The sequence below is a fragment of the Marmota marmota genome, unplaced genomic scaffold (genome assembly GCF_001458135.2).
Source record: "Marmota marmota marmota unplaced genomic scaffold, marMar, whole genome shotgun sequence".
Taxonomy (NCBI): Eukaryota; Metazoa; Chordata; class Mammalia; order Rodentia; family Sciuridae; genus Marmota; species Marmota marmota.
Window position 1 is genome coordinate 14,620,407 of NW_025999932.1, and position 17,294 is coordinate 14,637,700.

General features: G+C 48.3%; 1 long non-coding RNA gene across 1 annotated transcript in view; it reads right to left on the reverse strand.

Annotated features, from left to right (window-relative positions):
• Nucleotides 1–13,692, reverse strand: part of LOC125616084 — a 25,571-nt gene extending 11,879 nt beyond the window's left edge. Inside the window, exon 1 of the long non-coding RNA XR_007346700.1 lies at nucleotides 13,573–13,692. This is a non-coding gene — a long non-coding RNA (uncharacterized LOC125616084). The remainder of the gene's footprint in view (nucleotides 1–13,572) is intronic.
• Between the last annotated feature and the right edge of the window lie 3,602 nt (nucleotides 13,693–17,294).

Genomic DNA, 17,294 nt, shown 5'->3' on the forward strand with positions numbered 1-17,294 from the left:
TTTCACCTCTGCACTAACATAGGAGCTTTTGGGAGACTCCTCATCCAAACCACGACAGGGTTGTTCACCCATCAAACTTATGTAAAACTCCAAAATCCAAAGAACTGACATCTGCAGCAATCTGGCCCCATGCATTTTTGATAAGGGATACTTAACCTGTACTAGATCAAAGGGAGAGCTCTTCTTCCAGCCCACAGTCAGTTCAGGAATCCCTTGAGGACTGGGCAGTGGGGAAATTACTTGTTGGACTCTCATGGCCCCAGATCAGGATGCCAGGATTATAGTGTGCAAGCCATGGTTTTCTTTCTGGGTAGTTTCTATGCTGTTTTACTCCTTTGTCTGTTGTCTATACTTAAGTCAATTTGATTTACCTTCCTTCACATGCTGGCCTTTCTGGTATTCTGGCAGCTCTCATGTCCTCATTAAATCTTGTCTTGAAGAACAGTGTTTCCAGTTCCCATGCTGCCCTTGGATGGCAGGGTTTCCATACCCTCATCCATATGGTTAAACCAAATGATCTGCAGTTTAGTAATGTCTTTATGTTAATGTGACATAATATCCTACCTATGATCTGACCAAGGGTAGTGTTTTACCTAACTTCTTCAATGTTTATACAGTTTTTTTTTTTGGGGGGGGCGGAGGGGTTTACAGGGGATTGAACCCAGGAGTGCTTTATCACTGAGCTACATCCCCAGCCCTTTTTATTTTTTATTTTGAGACAGAGTCTTTCTAAATTGCTGAGGTTGCCCTTGAAGTTACAGTCCTCCTGCCTCAGCCTCCCAAGCTGCTTAGATTACAGGCGTGTATTGCTGCACCTGGCTATCTTGAAGGCCTGCTGTGTTCTAGATAATGTTCTAACCAAAGCTTGGCAGACCAGACCTGCAGTCCAATCCAGCCTACTGCCTGTTTTTATAAATAACATTTCCCAGCCATGCTCTTTTATTTATAGGGTCTGTTATCTGTTTTTCCCACTGCTCTATAAGATGTCCAGAACACGGGTCAGCAAACATTTTCTGGAAAAAGCTAGGTAGTAAATATTCAGGGTTTGAAATCCTCTTGCCTCAGCCTCCTGAGTTGCTGGGATTACAGGTGTGTGCGAAGTGCCTGGCAGCATCGGTATTTTTAAAAGTTTTCCTTGGAGGTTTTGATGGACACTGATAACCCCGGACCACTGACTTAGCAGCTTCCCAAAGGTCAAAAACATTTCAGTATGTATTTCCATTTTTCTGGATGAGGGTTCCCTACTGCCCTCATCCCTAACCCATTTTAGGTTTCTTTCTTGTTGATCTCAAACCATGAAAACCATGATCACAATGGAACATGGTCATCCATGTGGGTGCCCAGCAGGTGGCAGTGGGGCAAGGGGGGTTGGTTGTTTGCCAGGGATCTTAGAGATATTGAATCCTTTGATCTTTATAGTCACCTCTTGTTGAAGTTGACTCTGTCCTCATGTTACAGGTGAAAGAAACTGAGGCTAGAGAGTCAGGTAACATGCAGAGGGTCGTCCAGGTAGGAAAGAGCTGTGAATAGAGTCAGGTCCATTAAATTCCAGAACATAAGAGTTTGGCTTCCTTGTCCCTGTGTTTATTTCTTCACCCTGTGCCAGATATTGATTGAGCTCACAAGGTGAATAGAATAGGAATTTCACACTTGTGAGTGGAAGATTGCTTATATAATAAATCAGATTTATCTGCAGATCTTTACTGGTGTGTCTTATTTGTCAGGATGTGAGTGAGATATGTACTGTACATAGTTGATCACTCTGTTCCTGTCACCTGTTGGAGTGATCCCTCAACAGCTCGACAGGTGTTTGACCTGTTCTAGAGCATATGGGTGACCACAGTGGCTTAACATGGTAGCGTGGGCTTAAAGGGGTCTCAGTGTTGCAGAACCCAAAGGTGGCACTTACATGAATTCTCAGTGTTAATTAAGCACCATAGTTTGTTCACTGTAAAGTAGATAAGGCATTCTTTGTGTGTGTGTGTGTGTGTGTGTGTCTGTAACACTGGGGATCAAGCCCAGGACCTCATGTGTGCAAAAGCTTGTGCTCTACCAGTGATACTCCCAACCCCAGGTAATGTATTCTTTTTTTTTTTAAATTTTTTTTTAAAGTTGTAGATGGACACAGTACCTTTACTTATTTATCTTTATGTGGTGCTGAGGATCAAACCCAGGGCCTCACACCTGCTAGGCAAGCGCTCTACCACTGAGCTACAGCCTGAGCCCTTTCAAGATTATATTTTAAGGATGATACGATAAAGTTTCTTTACTTATTTTTCTTGCCTCTCTCCAGTCAAGCAGGGCAAGTCGGCAGGGAAATAATATGGAAGTAGTGCAGCGTGTAATATCCATCTGTGGTGAGTAGATAACTAACCCGTTTGTTGACTGCCCACTAGAAATGAAGCTGTCTTTTAAAAAAATGCAGCAGAGGGAACTTTAATTCATGCCCAGAACTGGATCACTCTCTGTGGAAATATATTGAAAATTATAAGTAGGTGTTGCTCCATCCTTAAAGAAAGCTTCTGGAAGCCTGAGGCTGTAGCTCAGTGGCAGAGCGCTTGCCTAGCACATGTGAGGCCCTGGGTTCCATCCTTGGCACCACATAAAGATAAACAAATAAAATAAAGGTATGTTGCCTGTCTAGAGCTATTAAAAAAAAAAAAGTAGTTCCACAGATGAGCAACATGGTGGAAACTGCCCCACTCAGCTCTGCTGGCCGGCACCCCCTTTTCCAGGAATGGCACTGCCTCACCTGGTAACCAGGTTTGCGCTTTGTAGTAGTCTGAATGTGGGGAAGTGTCTGGTCGGTGACAGGGAGTTTGGTCCATGCAGTGTCTTGACTAGAAGCCTCAGGGATTCCTGATTCCAGCCCCACACACTGCGGGCTTCTTCTCTGCAAAGCCCAGCTTTGTGCTCCCGAGCTACCACGGTGTCTTGTTTGGTGTTTGATGCTCTCTTGGCATGGGCCCAGCTAGGCTTTCTTCCTTCGCAGTTACCACATTCCCCGGGCACTCAGTGAGCTGTTCCTTCCCTGCTACATCCATTGCCTGCTGTTCCCCTGCTTTAGCCCATGCTCCTCCTGTCCAGTACCCTGTTGCTGAAAACCTGCCCATTAACCAACTTTTAGCCCATTTTTCCAAGAATGTGGACCTGCTGTATGTCAGGTGCTTTTTATTTTTTAAAAGTGTTGAGCAGCACTTACTGTAGGCAGAGAACTATTTCTGTACCTTACAAAGACTAGCTTATTTAATCTTCACAACAAAAATGCTAGGTTCTGTTATTTCCCAAGGTCACAGCCTGTGAGTGGCAGAGCTGAGCTTTGCAGCCAGGTCTGTGGCCTAGCTCGGAGTCCTTGCTCTCTGCTACGTGATGCCACCTCTGGGTCATAGGTGCTGGGGTCAGAGTGTAGAGTGAGCCCAGGCCCCTTCCCGCGGGGGGCTCCATAAGTACTTCTGAGTCTCTGCTGGATGCCACACTGGGGGTGTCTGCTGGGAAGGTTGGGTTAGCCAGGGGCCTCAGTGACTGCTCCGTGCATCTCAGGTCCTGCCTGTGCGCTTGTCACTGTGTGTCCCCAGTGCCTGTGTGGGCCCTGGCACATAGCACTTGGATACATGCTTGAGCAAACAACTAGGACAACTTTGCTGACACTTCGACTAATTGTGATCAGACCATCTGCTTTCCCTCTAGTGGAAGGGATGCTAATTACAGGGATAAAAGAAATCCCAACTTGCTCCCTCCCTTCCTGTAGGTCTAGAGCCGGTTGGCAGTCCATCGTTGTGTAGAAAGTTCTGTTGATCGCACTGCTCTAGTCTGGAGGGTTAGACAATGAAAATTGTTTTAAAAAACTTGGTCAAAGTCAGAGGCACCGATGGTTAGCAGGGTCCAGGGCTGGAATGAGGGTCAGGGATTGGAAGTGTGAATGGCTGCCCCTTGGCAAAGTGGGACCTGGGACAGCTTCAGGGATGATGGATGGTGTTGTCATCAACGGCAAACATCTGTGCAGTTCCTGCTATGTGCTTTATGCATGTTAACTCATTTAATCCTCCCAACAATTCTGAGGTGCCGCTTTATCATGTCCTGTTTGAAAGTGAATAAATTGAGTTATGGAGAGGTTAAGACACTTTCCTGAGGTCACACAGCTAGTGACTGGCAAAACCAGGATTTGAATCCAGGCTGTGCAGATTTAGAGTCTCCAGGCTTCATCTTTTCGGTCTTCTGCCTTTCAGCATGAGATACCCAGCAGAAAAAACGATCATGCTGTCTGTAGCGGAGGAAAGCGAGGAGTCCAGTTTTTAAAAAATGTTTTGATCCTGTTCTACAAATTTTATATGATGACCCAAGGCACCTGTATTCTTTTTTTCTCACATTTAATGTATGTGTATTTTAACAGAAACAAAAGTTTCAAAAAACAATCCTTATTTTATGAATTAGTCACTATAATACACTGGTATTCTTTAAAAAAAATTTTTTTTGTAGTTGTAGATGGATAGCATCTACAAAACCCTTTATTTTATTTGTTTATTTTTATGTGATGCTAAGGATCAAACCCAGTGCCTTGCACATGGTAGGCAAGCGGTCTGCCACCAAGCCCCAGTCCCAGCCCCAGCCCCAGCCCTCCCTACACTGGTATTTTCTATTTGATTTCATTAAACAAAATAAAGTGCCGATCATGGTCAGACCCACTGAACTGATTTCGGGACCTTTCATAAACCACAGCTGAAGAGCCTCCTTGAGCAAACCAGGAAGGCCACTGTGCTTTCAGGATGACCCAAGCCCTCCTGTCCCACCCTGGGTTTTTTCTGTGTCTCAGTTTCACATGGGCTCCAGGGAGACCCTGGTTCTCCAGCAGAGCTAGACTTGCCTTTTCCAGCACTTGAGTTGTAACGGTGGAATTGTGGCCTTCAAAAATGCGTGTGTTGGGCTGGGGATGTGGCTTAAGCGGTAACGCGCTCGCCTGGCATGCGTGCGGCCCAGGTTCGATCCTCAGCACCACATACAAACAAAGATGTTGTGTCCACCGAAAACTAAAAAAAATATTAAAAAATTCTCTCTCTCTCTCTCTTTAAAAAAAAAAAAAATGCGTGTGTTGAAAGCCCCACCTCTAGGATTTTAGAATGGGGTTGTATTTAGGCACAACCGTCTTTAAGGGGGCAATGGAGAGTAAATTAGAGTGGATCCTGATCCAGTCCGACTGATGTTCTTGTAAGAAGAGGAAATATGGACACAAACGTACAGAGGCAAGAGGATATGAAGATGCAGAGAGAAGACAGCCATCTGTAAGCCCAGGGCAGAGGCCTCCGAAGAAACCAACCCCGTTGCCACCTTGATCTTGCACTTCTAGCCATCAGGATTGTGAAAGAGTGTAAGCCACTCAGGCTATCTTACTATTTTACGGCAGCCTGAGAAGACTAAAGGAACCCGGTCCCCTGCAGAGGCCTTGGCTGCACTGGTCCCACTGGCTGTCAGGTATAAGAGCTTCTTGGTATAGTGGTGATTTTTCTGTAGGAGACTGAGGTCACCAAGGACTCTGACCCTGTGCTCGGCCTGCTCATTCAGGTATGATTCCTAAAACTCTTCAGGTGTGCAGCCTATCCTATAAATCCTTCGCAGTGCTATCTTATGGATTAATGCAGAGGAGGAGAGCATGTTCTGACCCTGGACAAGCAGTCCCCCTGTTCCAAGTATAATTATTGCACTTGAAGTAAGATCACTGTTTTTGTTGGTGAGTTCCCCAAGGCCAGGTGGGGTGCGTCCCTGGCAGAAGGCCGTCCAGTGTAAGTGGTTGTGCTCTCTGAGAAGGTGAGATGACTCAGGCTTTTGCTCTGAACTTCGTCTTTTCCATCTGTATGCAAATTTCCAAACTTTGGCTTTTTGGAAAACCCCATATAGGTCCTTAGGGTATCCATGGTTAGTAATTGAGAAAAGAGAGGTTGTTCTCTTGGGCAAACCCAAAACCCTCTTTCCTTTCCCCCTTTAGAATATCATGAGGGACTGCTGCTGCTGCTGCTGTTTCTTCTTCTTTTTTAAAAGGAAATTAGGCCTGGGGTTGTGGCTCAGTGGTAGAGTGCTTGCCTGGCATGTGCGAGGCCCTGGGTTTGATCCTCAGCACCACATAAAAATAATACATAAAATAAAGGTATTGTGTCCCTCTACAAATAATAAATAAATAAAAAAGAAAAAGAAAATTAGCTCCTTTGAGTAATCCAAAATAGGATCTCTCTTCCTCTCCATCCCCCTGCCTCTCTCTCTCAGGGACTTTGGTTCTTTCTGTGTGACGTCTCTTCAAGGAAAATTCCACAGAGCTGCCTCATCTCCACAGATCCTCGAGAGGATCCCTTTCCTGTAAAGAGGAGGCTTATTTTTGGAGAGTCCCTTTACAGGAAGTATATGGTGCAACCGGAAGGGATCACAGAGCAGCCAGCTCAGGGTCATGGAGAGGGAATTGATTGCCTTTGATTTCCGGGAACTGGCCTTTTTACTGAAGGGCAGAGTGAGGCAGGAAAGTGGTAGCCCTGATGGGACGTGTCAGGGGGTGGCACAGGTAGCCCCGAGGGTTTAGTTGGTTAGCTTGAGCTCTGACTGGGACACCTCAGATGATCCAGAAGCCATTTTCATTTCCTGTCTCAGAAGCCGCCACTCTTGGGGGAGTTTTACTTTGAGAAGTTGGTGACAGGTGAAAAGCAGGGGTCCCGGTCAGTGGAAGGAACCCTCTCAGGGTCTCACAGGAAAAGCCCAGGTGCCGTTTCCTTTCTCACACCTGTAGATCTCAAGGACAGAAGAGGAGAACTGGGCCATGAATGTGTGAGGACCACGGTGGCAGGCGTATGGAGGTGTCTCCATGAGGGGGGGCTGGGTGTCCTCGAGGGCGTTGTCCTGGGGAGCTGGGCAGGAACAGGCCACTCCCCGCAGTCTGGCCTGTGGGTCCTCTGGTTCTGGGGAGCTGGTGAGCGAGTGGGGTGGGAAGTCTGAGCAGCACTTCCTCCCTGAGTGCTCACTTCCTGGCCTCGTCTGCCTCCCTTTGTTGTCCTGATCCTGTGTTTCCTTCCCGGGCTCAGCAGATCGCCCCCATTTACCTGTTTCCATGAAAATCCCTGCAGTGAGAGGGGCTGGGACATCTTCCTCTCTCTGAAGTCAGAGGCAGCGTCCCCCTCGCCCAGCCCAGCAGTCCTCACTGCTGCAGGACCCACCCAGAAGTTCTGAAGGTTTCCTGGCTTTTGAGGAAGCCTCCCCTAAGTCGAGAGCGCAGCCCTGCCCGAGTCTGCGTTGCCATGGGCGGCCACTTTCTCTGCCTCCAGCTAAGGAAACCGAGGTGCAGAGGGGGTTAATTTTCTTGCCAAAAGCAACAAAGTGAGTAAGAGGAGGGGCCTGATTCAGCATTTTCAGAGCCCTGGGTCACAGGCAGAGCAGCCTTGGCAGGTAGAGGACAGGGAGTCACATTCCCCAGTGTGTTTCCGTGAGGAGCCGGTGTGATCCAGGACAGGCTTCATGGAGCACGTGGTGCTTACAATGACACTGTGTTTTACTGTGTCCAGAAATGCTCTTTCCGGTCCATAAGTTCCCTAAGAAGTGCCCCTCCCAGAGTACACCACAGACAGAAATGGATTTCCTCTCCTGGGTTTAAGCCGTCTGCAGTTGATGTTCAGCCCAAATCTTAATTTCTGAAGTGTCACCCAGGTCCTGCTGGGTCTTGGCATTCTGGGAGATTGTAGAGGAAAGGGTTGTGTTCTCTGTATTTGGGTCTTCGTCCAGGCCATGTTCCTGTGTGTAAATACCTGTATTATTTTGGAAGGAAGTGATTGGTATGACAGCCCTTCTTCTCCCAGAAGGCTAAAGAGACCCACCCCTTGATTTTCTTTGAAAGTAGAGTCATAGAATTTCTAATCACCCGAGGTCCTGGAGCTGTGGTCAGCCTCTCTTTTTTAAATTCTCTTTTTCACCTGTACCAGGTGGTCCAGGTGGACCTAAAGGGACTCTTGTCACATTATTATTAATAACTACCCCTTTCTCTCCTAAGAGTATCCCAGGTTGGCTGGTAATTTATTCCTTAACCCAACTGAAGTTTGTACCTGCCTCCTCCCTGGAGCATGTGCACTGAACTGTGGACAGGGTGATGTAAATATTTGCTAAACTTTACCCAGAGTAACAATTAGTGGAATCATTTGTTCTCCACACTTGAGTGGGTGCCTTAGAAATGACCTTTAACCTTTGCTTTTTCTGAAAGAATAATGGCTACAAGGGGAGTATGAAGTCCATTCTCTGCTCTGTTTTGAGGTGACCCTTGGCCTGGCCTTGGAGTGGGTCAGACTCGCCTGCGGTGGTGCCTGGCCAGATAGTAGGCATCTGGGTTGTAGTCCTGAGGTCAGGGGGGTTGGCGGGGGATGATGACAGGCACCAAGGACAGCGCAGGGTCCAGTTTGTGGGGCCCATAGGAGTGTCCTAGAGTGGGAGTCAGCCAGCCAGTGAAGGTGGTTGTAAATTAGCAGCTGGTTCCCAAGACACGAGGCAGAGTAAGCACACTGGATAGGAAGCTAGAGCCAGGGGGCTTGGTGGGCTGTCCAGCACCCACAGACATCCTTGGTGAGGGCCTCTGTGGTCACGTAGACCTCTACCTCCTTGGCTTAGACCTTCAGCCTGATTCTGTCTTGGTGGGCTGGGCTGGGAGAAGCACTGGGCCCCACAGCTGGGAGATTCTCACATCTTTGGCATCTCCTGAAGCAGCCTAGCCTGGGGAAGCAGGTTCCTGGACCCTGATGTGGGAGGCACGACCCATGTCGGAGAGGCTGGGACCCAGGTGGGGCCCAGGATGGGCCCACTTCGTGGTGACTGTTCTGGCTGTTGAACAGCATGGCATCTTGGTCCTTGCTCCAGTGTGAGCTAGTTGCTTTATCCGTCCTTGAAGTGTACTGTTAACCCTGCAGTGTGGAGGAAGATAATGGTAGCCCAGCTTGATGCCCGCGGTAGTGCCCGGCTCCCCACTGTCTCCCTTCTGTAGGACTCTCTTTGTGACCCTGCCCAGTTAGAGGTGGCATACTGTGTACTTAAGGACTTCTGGAGTGCTTTAGGCCTTAGGCTTTCCTGAGGGCTGTTCTCTGTGCTTGCAACATGCTCACCCTGTGCTTGGTCACTGGGGAGCGTTCTCTCTCTCTCTCTCTCTCTCTCTCCCCCCCTCTCTCCGTCTCTGTCTCTCTCTTGCCTCACCCCCCACCCTCTAGTGGCTCCCTGTTGAGCTTTCTGTCACTGTTACTCTGAACCTACATCTTTAGTGTGGTTGTGTTCCCCTTTCCCCCTTCACCCCCAACTCTCAGTGTGAGCTCCCTAAGACCCTGTCTGTGGTCCAGGACCTAGAAAGTGCCTTTGAGGCAGTGTCTGTAGGAGTCAGTAAGTGAATGAGTGTCATGGTTCCTGTTTCCTGCAGCTCTGGTATTGAGATTCCCGGTAGGAATGCTTGGCTCGGGGTTGTGTCCTTGTTGTTAGAAAGGTGTCATCCATGTCCCATGTTGTGAGAAGGCCAAGGGCTCCTTCCATGGGGACGAGGGAGGGAGAGTCCATCAGGTTCCGGCCTCTTTGGAGGTAGGCAGAGGGGTGGCATGGTCTCTGCTCCTGGCTCTGCACCTGGGGGCTGGGCTGCTCTCACTGTTCCTGACCCTGGGGAGTTTGCATGTGTGTGGTGCTCTGTCTCTCTGTCCCCCTTTTGATGAGGCACAGGTGGCCTTTGTGGAGGGGTGAGGGCCGAAAGACCAGTTGGAGGCAACTGGAGTAGCTTGGAAGAGCTGGCATTCAGAAAGCTGGGGTTGGGTATAGGACTGTGGGGACAGACCAGGCCAGCTCGGGAGCGGCGGGCCAGGTGTGAGTGAAGGTTCTCCTTCACCCCGTGGCCCCCACGTCTCTCTGAACCTTCAGCGTGGAGACCAAGGTTAGCACAAAAGCTGTGCCCTCTTCAGTGCTGCTGTGGAGTTTCCCTCTCTTCATTTATTTCCTACCAAGTAAGCCTTTAATAGTCCATGTCGGGAGGCTTTTCAAAGAAAGTTTTTGTTCTTTCTAAATATGCAGCTATTCATGCGGAGGGCTGGTAAGTTCATATTTGACCTAATGCTTCAAAGAATGAACTGGTTCAGCTGGAATTTTCCTAAAGTCTGTCCCACTGACATAGCATTGCCCAGTTAGAAAAGCATATAATTAGCTTTTCCCCTTGACTCTAAATAGGAGGCAGAAATGTTATTACATTTTAAGTCGGTGTTACCTTGGACAGGTGTTGTTACCTACTTTCTCTGTAAATGTGCATAATATACGTGACCTATATTTTGACAGTTGTTTCTGCTTGTTGGTGCTTGGCTGAGAAATCCATTCGAGGTCTGGAGTCCTTGCCAAGAGCTCTGTCCAGTGCCCAGGAGCTGGTATGGGTAATCACAGAGAAGCAGGACTGGTTTTCATGGAAAGTTGCTTCTGTGTTCTAAGCCAGCTCGAGCATTGTGGTTTTGGATGACACCTTAAGTTCTGCCGCAGAGCCGTGAGGGTCTTGTGTGTTTCGTTTAGGGAGCTTAAGCAGTCTCAATTACTAGCTCATGGATAAGTACCAGAAGGGTGAGCTTAAATTGGTGCATATTTATTTAACCCTCTAGCCTTTCCTAAAAATATAGGGTGGTGACATTATACAAATTAAATGGAAACCAAGGCTCAGTTACTTGAATCGCAGGTCTTTTTCCTGATCGTGAAATCACAGTGTTCCCCTTCCTCTTCCTCTGCGTGCTTTATACTATTTGCCAAAACATAATTTCAGAGTGTAGGGAAGCCAAGGCTGGGACTGAAGCCTCTATGTCAGAATGTTCCCGTGGGACCCTGAATATTAGAAATTTAAAGGGAAGTCTGGGGGCTGAGGATGTGCTCACCCAGCTTGCACCAGGCCCTGGGCTCCATCCAGAGCTGCGAGGTTGTGTTCTTTCGTATGCCTGTCACCCAGGTGTAGGCCACAGAGACCCAGGAGAGGCTTGGGAAGCAAAGTCGGCCCCCTACAGGTCCAGAGCCAGGAGGCCTGGCATGTCTTCACTCAGGGCCACACGGGGAAACACCAGGGTGATCAGGAGACAGAGGGGCAGTAGTGACGGGAGTCTGGGCCACCGAGTGCAGGGCTGCTGAGCAGGTCAGTTGAGTAATTTCTGGCAGGCTCTGAGCTCTCTGTGTGGTCCCTGGACATGGTACTTGGCAGAGGATCATTGCTGCCTGGGCTGGACAGGCCAGAGAGAGGAGGCCTGGCCCTGCAGGGGTGACTGATCTCTCAGAGGCCTGGCACAGCTGGGCCCTCACTTTCTCTAAGAAGTATCTAGCTCCATCGGGGCAGTCTCTCCCCAGCCAGAAAGATTTTTAAGATGTCAAAACATTTATTTTTATGTATAAAATAAAAAAATATAAAACAGTTTGAAGTCCCTGTAGAGGATCACCTTGCCGAATGCTGATTTAGAGGGCAGTCTGGTGGCCTAGCCAGAGGAGAAATTTACTTCAGCAGAAAAAGGAGCCCTAACAGCCTCGTTAGGGGTAAGCCTGGGGCCAGCAGGAAGAGGCTGGGAGAGTCCACCATGCTCAAAGTCTTAGCACAGACTCTGTCCATGCAGCAGAAGGAAATGTACCCATTGTTATCTCAGGGCTCATGCTTTCTTTCTTTTTTTTTTTTTTTAAATATTTATTTATTTATTTATTTTAGTTTTTTTCGGCAGACACAACATCTTTGTTTGTATGTGGTGCTGAGGATCGAACCTGGGCCGCATGCACGCCAGGCAGGCATGCTACTGCTTGAGCCACATCCCCAGCCCCTCATGCTTTCTTTCTTTTGAACTTTTCTGTATTTATCAATGACCTGCTCCTCCAGGTGATACAACCTGGATCTCTCAGGTGGACCTGAAGTCCTGGTCAGAAGGGATCAGGAACAGAATGAAGCAAAGACTGAGAGAGTTGCTCAGGGGTCCACCCCTGATCCAAGCTAACTGAGCTCCAGAAGGATGGCAAGATGGACTTGTACCCTGGAGCTCACTCCTGGATTGCCGCAGGCCCCTTGCACAAGCTGAAAGAGACCTCAGGAAAAGAAAATGCCTGAGTTAATTGTAACTCATGTGCTGTTGGTTTGCAGACTCAGGGAAAATGTTTGGAAGTTTTGGGGAAGATTCTAAGTAAATGTGGACCTTGTTCTACATAAATTACTTTTTGAATTAGGAGAAAAAACAAAATCAGCCTTCTTTTGTGAGAAGGAGCTTCTTGGATGGAGTTCAACCTGTTTTCCAGGCTGTTGGCAAAGGCTCCTGGGAGGCTGTGGGAATCCTGCTCACTTCTTCCAGTTTCGTGTGACACTATGTCACGCAGCGTACTCTTTCTATTAGTACCCGTGTCTGCTTTGTAAATAGAAAAGGAGCATAAAGTCAAGCAACCAAGAAGGTTCCCCTGCAAACCAGAGCTTCTCACAGTATCCTTGAGACTATGCAAGTTCTCATCTGCTTCCCGATAATTTTGGACAAACAGGATAACTGCTAGGATGTTGAGGGCTGAGGTGTTGCAAATATTTCCCCAGGTTTTATAGACTCATAATCTCTTAATCATAGCTGTGGTCTCTGAGAATAAACAACTTCCACGTCCACCTCCGTGTGATCTGCTCGGCTGATGGGGGCCTATGTGACGTGAAGGACTGCCCAGCGTGTGTCTTCTTGTCCTCTGTTCCTAGGCCAGTGTTGCCGTGCTGTGGCTGTGATTGCCTCTGGAGATCTGTGTTTACAGCCCTGTGCCTGAGTCAGGGTGGTGGATATATTTTTGATAGAAGCCGGCCAACTCCGATCACATTGCACGCAAACGTGATCTGGCTGCAGCTGTCTCCGGATTCATTTGCTTGCTGCACTTTTAACACTGGGGTTGATCATAGACCCAAGTTAAACTTTGTTATGAGCCAAGAAAGGCCAGCTGGCCCTTTCTGGTTGGGTCTTCTATTATTATTATTATTTTTGGGGTGTATTTTCCACTGTTTATCATTTAGCCACCATCTTTGAGGCAGCAGAAACAGAGAAACCCTGGTGGTGGCTCTGCCTAGAGTCTTACTACTTAAAGTGTGGTCTGCACACCAGCTGCTCAAAGTGTGGTCCATACACTAGCAGCATGGCCGTCACCTGGGGCTTGGGAGAAATACAGTCTCAGTCCCCACCGTAGACATAGTGGGTCAGAATCTGTATTTTAACAAGATCCCCTGGGTATTGATGTGCAGGGATCTAGGCCAGGCCCCCATTGTCTGCTTGGTTGGAGCTTGGTTGCTGCTTTGTGCAGGGTAGGAAGAAGGAAGGGTAGAGGGTTGGTCATGGCTCACATGTCTTCTCCTTTCCTGCCTCACTACAAGGGAGCTGAGGAAATAGAGTCACACTGCAGGGAAGGAGTAAACAGGGCAAGGGCAACTAGGAGGTAAGGTGAGCTCCACCCAGGTATATATAATTCAGTGGTCAGTGTTATTTCCTTTTTCCTTTCCTAATTTGCTTATGTTGAATCACTATATTAAGTAAAAGATGAAAAAAGTACAGTCATTGATGATTGGACAAAAACATACCAAACATACCCAGAGCAGAAGACCTGTGCTAATGGGGATTTTTCTCCCAGTCTCCCTCCTTCCTTTCTCTCTTCCATCAATGATGGAACGTGATCAGCATGTACAAAAGTAGAGGGAACAGTAGATGAACCCCAAGTATTCACCTGGGGATGTCGACAATGGTCAGCCCCTGGCCAATCCTCTTTCCTGCTCATTTCCTGCCCTGGATGGCAAGTCTGGGAAGCGAGGAGTGGCATTCATTGCTTTTCATTTTTATCAAGGGAAGAAACAGAACCTCACTTAAGTCACCATACATTTGTTTTGTAATTTGCATTAGAAAGCCAGGGAATGATCACTATATGATTATATATAAACTGTTAAATTATCCATTAAAATCACATTGAGCATCTTCTCATTTTACCTTTTGTTTTTTGGTACTGGGGATTGGCATTCTGCCACTGAGCTACATTGCCAGTCTTTATTTTAATTTTTGTTTTGAGACAGGAAATTGCTTAGGGCCTCACTAAGTTGCTGACGCTGGCCTTGAACTTGTGATCCTCCTGCCTCAGCTTCCCAAGTCACTGGGATTACATGCGTGTGCCATCATGCCGGCACATTTCACACTTTTTGAACCTTCATGTTAGAGATAGAGTGTGATACAAACAAATGCAACTTGGGGCTGGGATACAGCTCAGTTGGTAGAATGGTTGCCTTGCATGCACAAGGACCCTAGGTTCAATCCCAAGCGTGAGTGCGTGCGCGCATATATACATACACACACGCAACTTAAAGAATTATAAGGTTACACACACATGCACACATACAAAAGCAACTTAAAGAATTATAAGGTTAACACGCTGGTAACCACCACCCAGATAAAGAAAGGATTTTTGTTCTAAATGTCCCCTTTCCCCCGTCCTCAAAAAGAATTAGAAATCCTGGGTTATATCTTTTACTTCTTCATTGATGTACCTGTACTGATACTCTTTCATCTAAATTAGTCTCTGTATATATACTGAGAGGGGTTCATGTTTTGCCCCCTTTTAAAATGCAGCATTGCTTCATATGAATGCCACTGTTTGGTACCCTGGGTACCTTCTGTGCCCCAGAAGTAGGCTAGTGGTTTCCCAGCACAATTTGGGTTTTCTGAGCATATTGACACTCTCTCTCCATCCGCCTCTTAACCAGGGGGGTCCAAGTTCTCCTTCCTAGGTGACCCTCCTGGCATCCTACCTTCTCTGCCCTGTGTGGCCCACTGGGGCTCATGTTCCCTCCGTTGTCCTTGACAACCCATTTTTACTTTGTCCCTATCGCTGCCCTCATTTCTCATAGCTGTCTGGAGCCTGAGCCACTTTAGGACTGGTGGACCTGAGGGGACACAGGGCTGGGGTCCCGTGTGTTCCCATTCAGTCTGGGTTGCAAGGTGCTATCCCAAATCCCCACTTCCCAGCCCCTCTCTCGGGCTTCTTCTCCAGGTGGGTGAGGGAGGGATAGGTCACCTATTCTTTCTGAGTTTCCTTGGGCCACGCGACCCATCGCCTGGGATTTTGGGCCTAGTTTAACTGATCATGAGCTCTCAGGCGAGTTTTTTTCTGGGGGGCTCATGGACCCTCCTGGAGTTTCTGAGGTATGTTCCTGCTCTGACCCATTTTGATTGGGTTATCATTTACCAGCCAGCCTCAGTGTGAGGCATGGCCCTCCATGTCCTCAGCCTCCATGTTAGGTCTGTGGAGTCAGCAGTGACAGGTGGCATCTGGGTTTATGTTTCACGAGCTTCTCAGGTGGTTTCCTTGCAGGTTGAAATTGGAGAACTTTGTCCTACAGTTAGAGAGTATGGTGAGAGGAGGGAGCTTTCCCAGTATCTTTAGTCTTTTGGTTTTAGTGCCTGCAGTAGAAATACGCTTGGGGACAGTAATGGGGTGGTAGGTGGCAGGTAGAGGGCTGCAGTCCTGTGTTAGCTGAGGTGGGGACAAGGAGATAGATGTTGGGGAACAGGGTGGTCAGGACAGAGAAAGTTGAAGGTGAGCTGTCCTGTTGGCTAGCAGAAGCTAAGGAAGTGGGTGTCCTGAGATGTGAACCCCTGCTCGCGGTGACTTCAGATGCCAGCTTCCCCGAGTGGGTCTGAACTTTGCAGGGAAGGGCTCAGTCTACCTTGTGCCTGCCTTCCCTTCAGACACCAGGTACAGGGTCAGGGGTCCCCAGGCCATCCTTACTTCTGACCAACTGGTTATAAATTTGGGGCTTCCTGTGACCCCTTAGGTTCAAAAAGAATGACAGGACTCAGGAAAGTGCTGTAGTTAGAGTAAAAGTTTTACTGTAGCGAACAAATGCCAGTTTGAACCAGTCAAGGGGAGAGTAACACAGGGCGAGGTCTGGGAGAGTCTTCCTTGTCTCATCCTGTGGTGTCGGGACATGTCACTTGACTGGCACATCAGTGTGCCACAATATTCAGAGTATTGTCAACTAAGAAAGCTCATCCACGCTTTGGTGTCTAGGGCTTTTTCTGGGGTTACCTTCTGTAGGCATGACTGATGGGCACATCGTCCATGGACTCAAACTCAGCCTCTAGCACCCTGGAGGTTGGGCCAATGGCACTTGGCCGAATGCCCACACCTCTCAACACAGGGTTGGTTTTTCTGGGGCAGCCCCCATCCTTAGTCACTGTTAACATTAACTCTCAGGGGGCCTGCTGTGAGTCACCTTGTTAGCATAAACTGTCAGGTCCCATTCCTGTGACTTGGGAAATTCCAAAAACTTAAAGAGGAACAAAATCCAGCCAAATTCTTTATTGCACAAGCTCCTTCTCTCCCACTTCCCACCCTGTTTCTCCAGTCCCTTTGCTTTGACCTCCCAACCCCTCTTCACTGACTTGGATGGCTTTGCAGAGAGTAAGGAAGAAAGGACAGAGCCCATGAGGAAATGCCCACTGTGTACCCTGGCCAAAGGGACAGTGCTCCACCTACTAGTCGGGGAAGGGGGAAGGCCCAGGCTGGTTCTAGGGCCTGTGCTTGCTGTGTAAGAGCCCAATCCATCACTGTCTGGATTAGAATCTCAGCTGCATCACACAGGAGCTGTGTGGCCACTTTATCTGCTCTGGGCCAGTTTTCTCATCCACTGGGAATAGTAGTGATGGGACTGGATCGGTTTCCCGAGGCTGCTGTAGCACCTCACTTTGAAACAGCAGAAGTTAATTCTCTTAGAGTCCTGGAGGCCAGGAGCCTAAACCCCAGGTGCAGGCGGGGCCTTACTCGCTCTGGGGGAGAATATTCCTGGCCACTTCTGGTGCGGGCAGCCTTTGGCTTGTGTGCACCACCTCAGTCTCTGTCTGTCTCCACATCTTGTGTGTGACTGGGATCTCCTTCTGCCTCCCTCTGCCTGGGAATTGAACCCAGGGCTCCATGCATGCTAGGCCAGTGCTCTACAACTGCGCTATACCCCCAGCTCTACCTCTTATAAGATCACTTGTCACTGGATTTAGGGCCTGTTTAGATATCCCAGGGCGAATCTTGGCTACTAATGTCCCCCCATTTTAGTCTTTTCTCCTTCACAGTTATCTAGTTAGGCTTTGGGTAAATACTTTTTTGAGTTTTCATGTTAAGCCATTTACCCCCATTTGTACAGCAGCTGTGCATGCGCTTCACCTTCAAAGCTGGGGTTTTGTCCCATTTCACGGGCAGCTCTGTCTTTTGCATGTATGTGTTGGACTCTGTTTTTTTGCTGCCTTCTATGAGGCGTGTGCCCAGGAGCA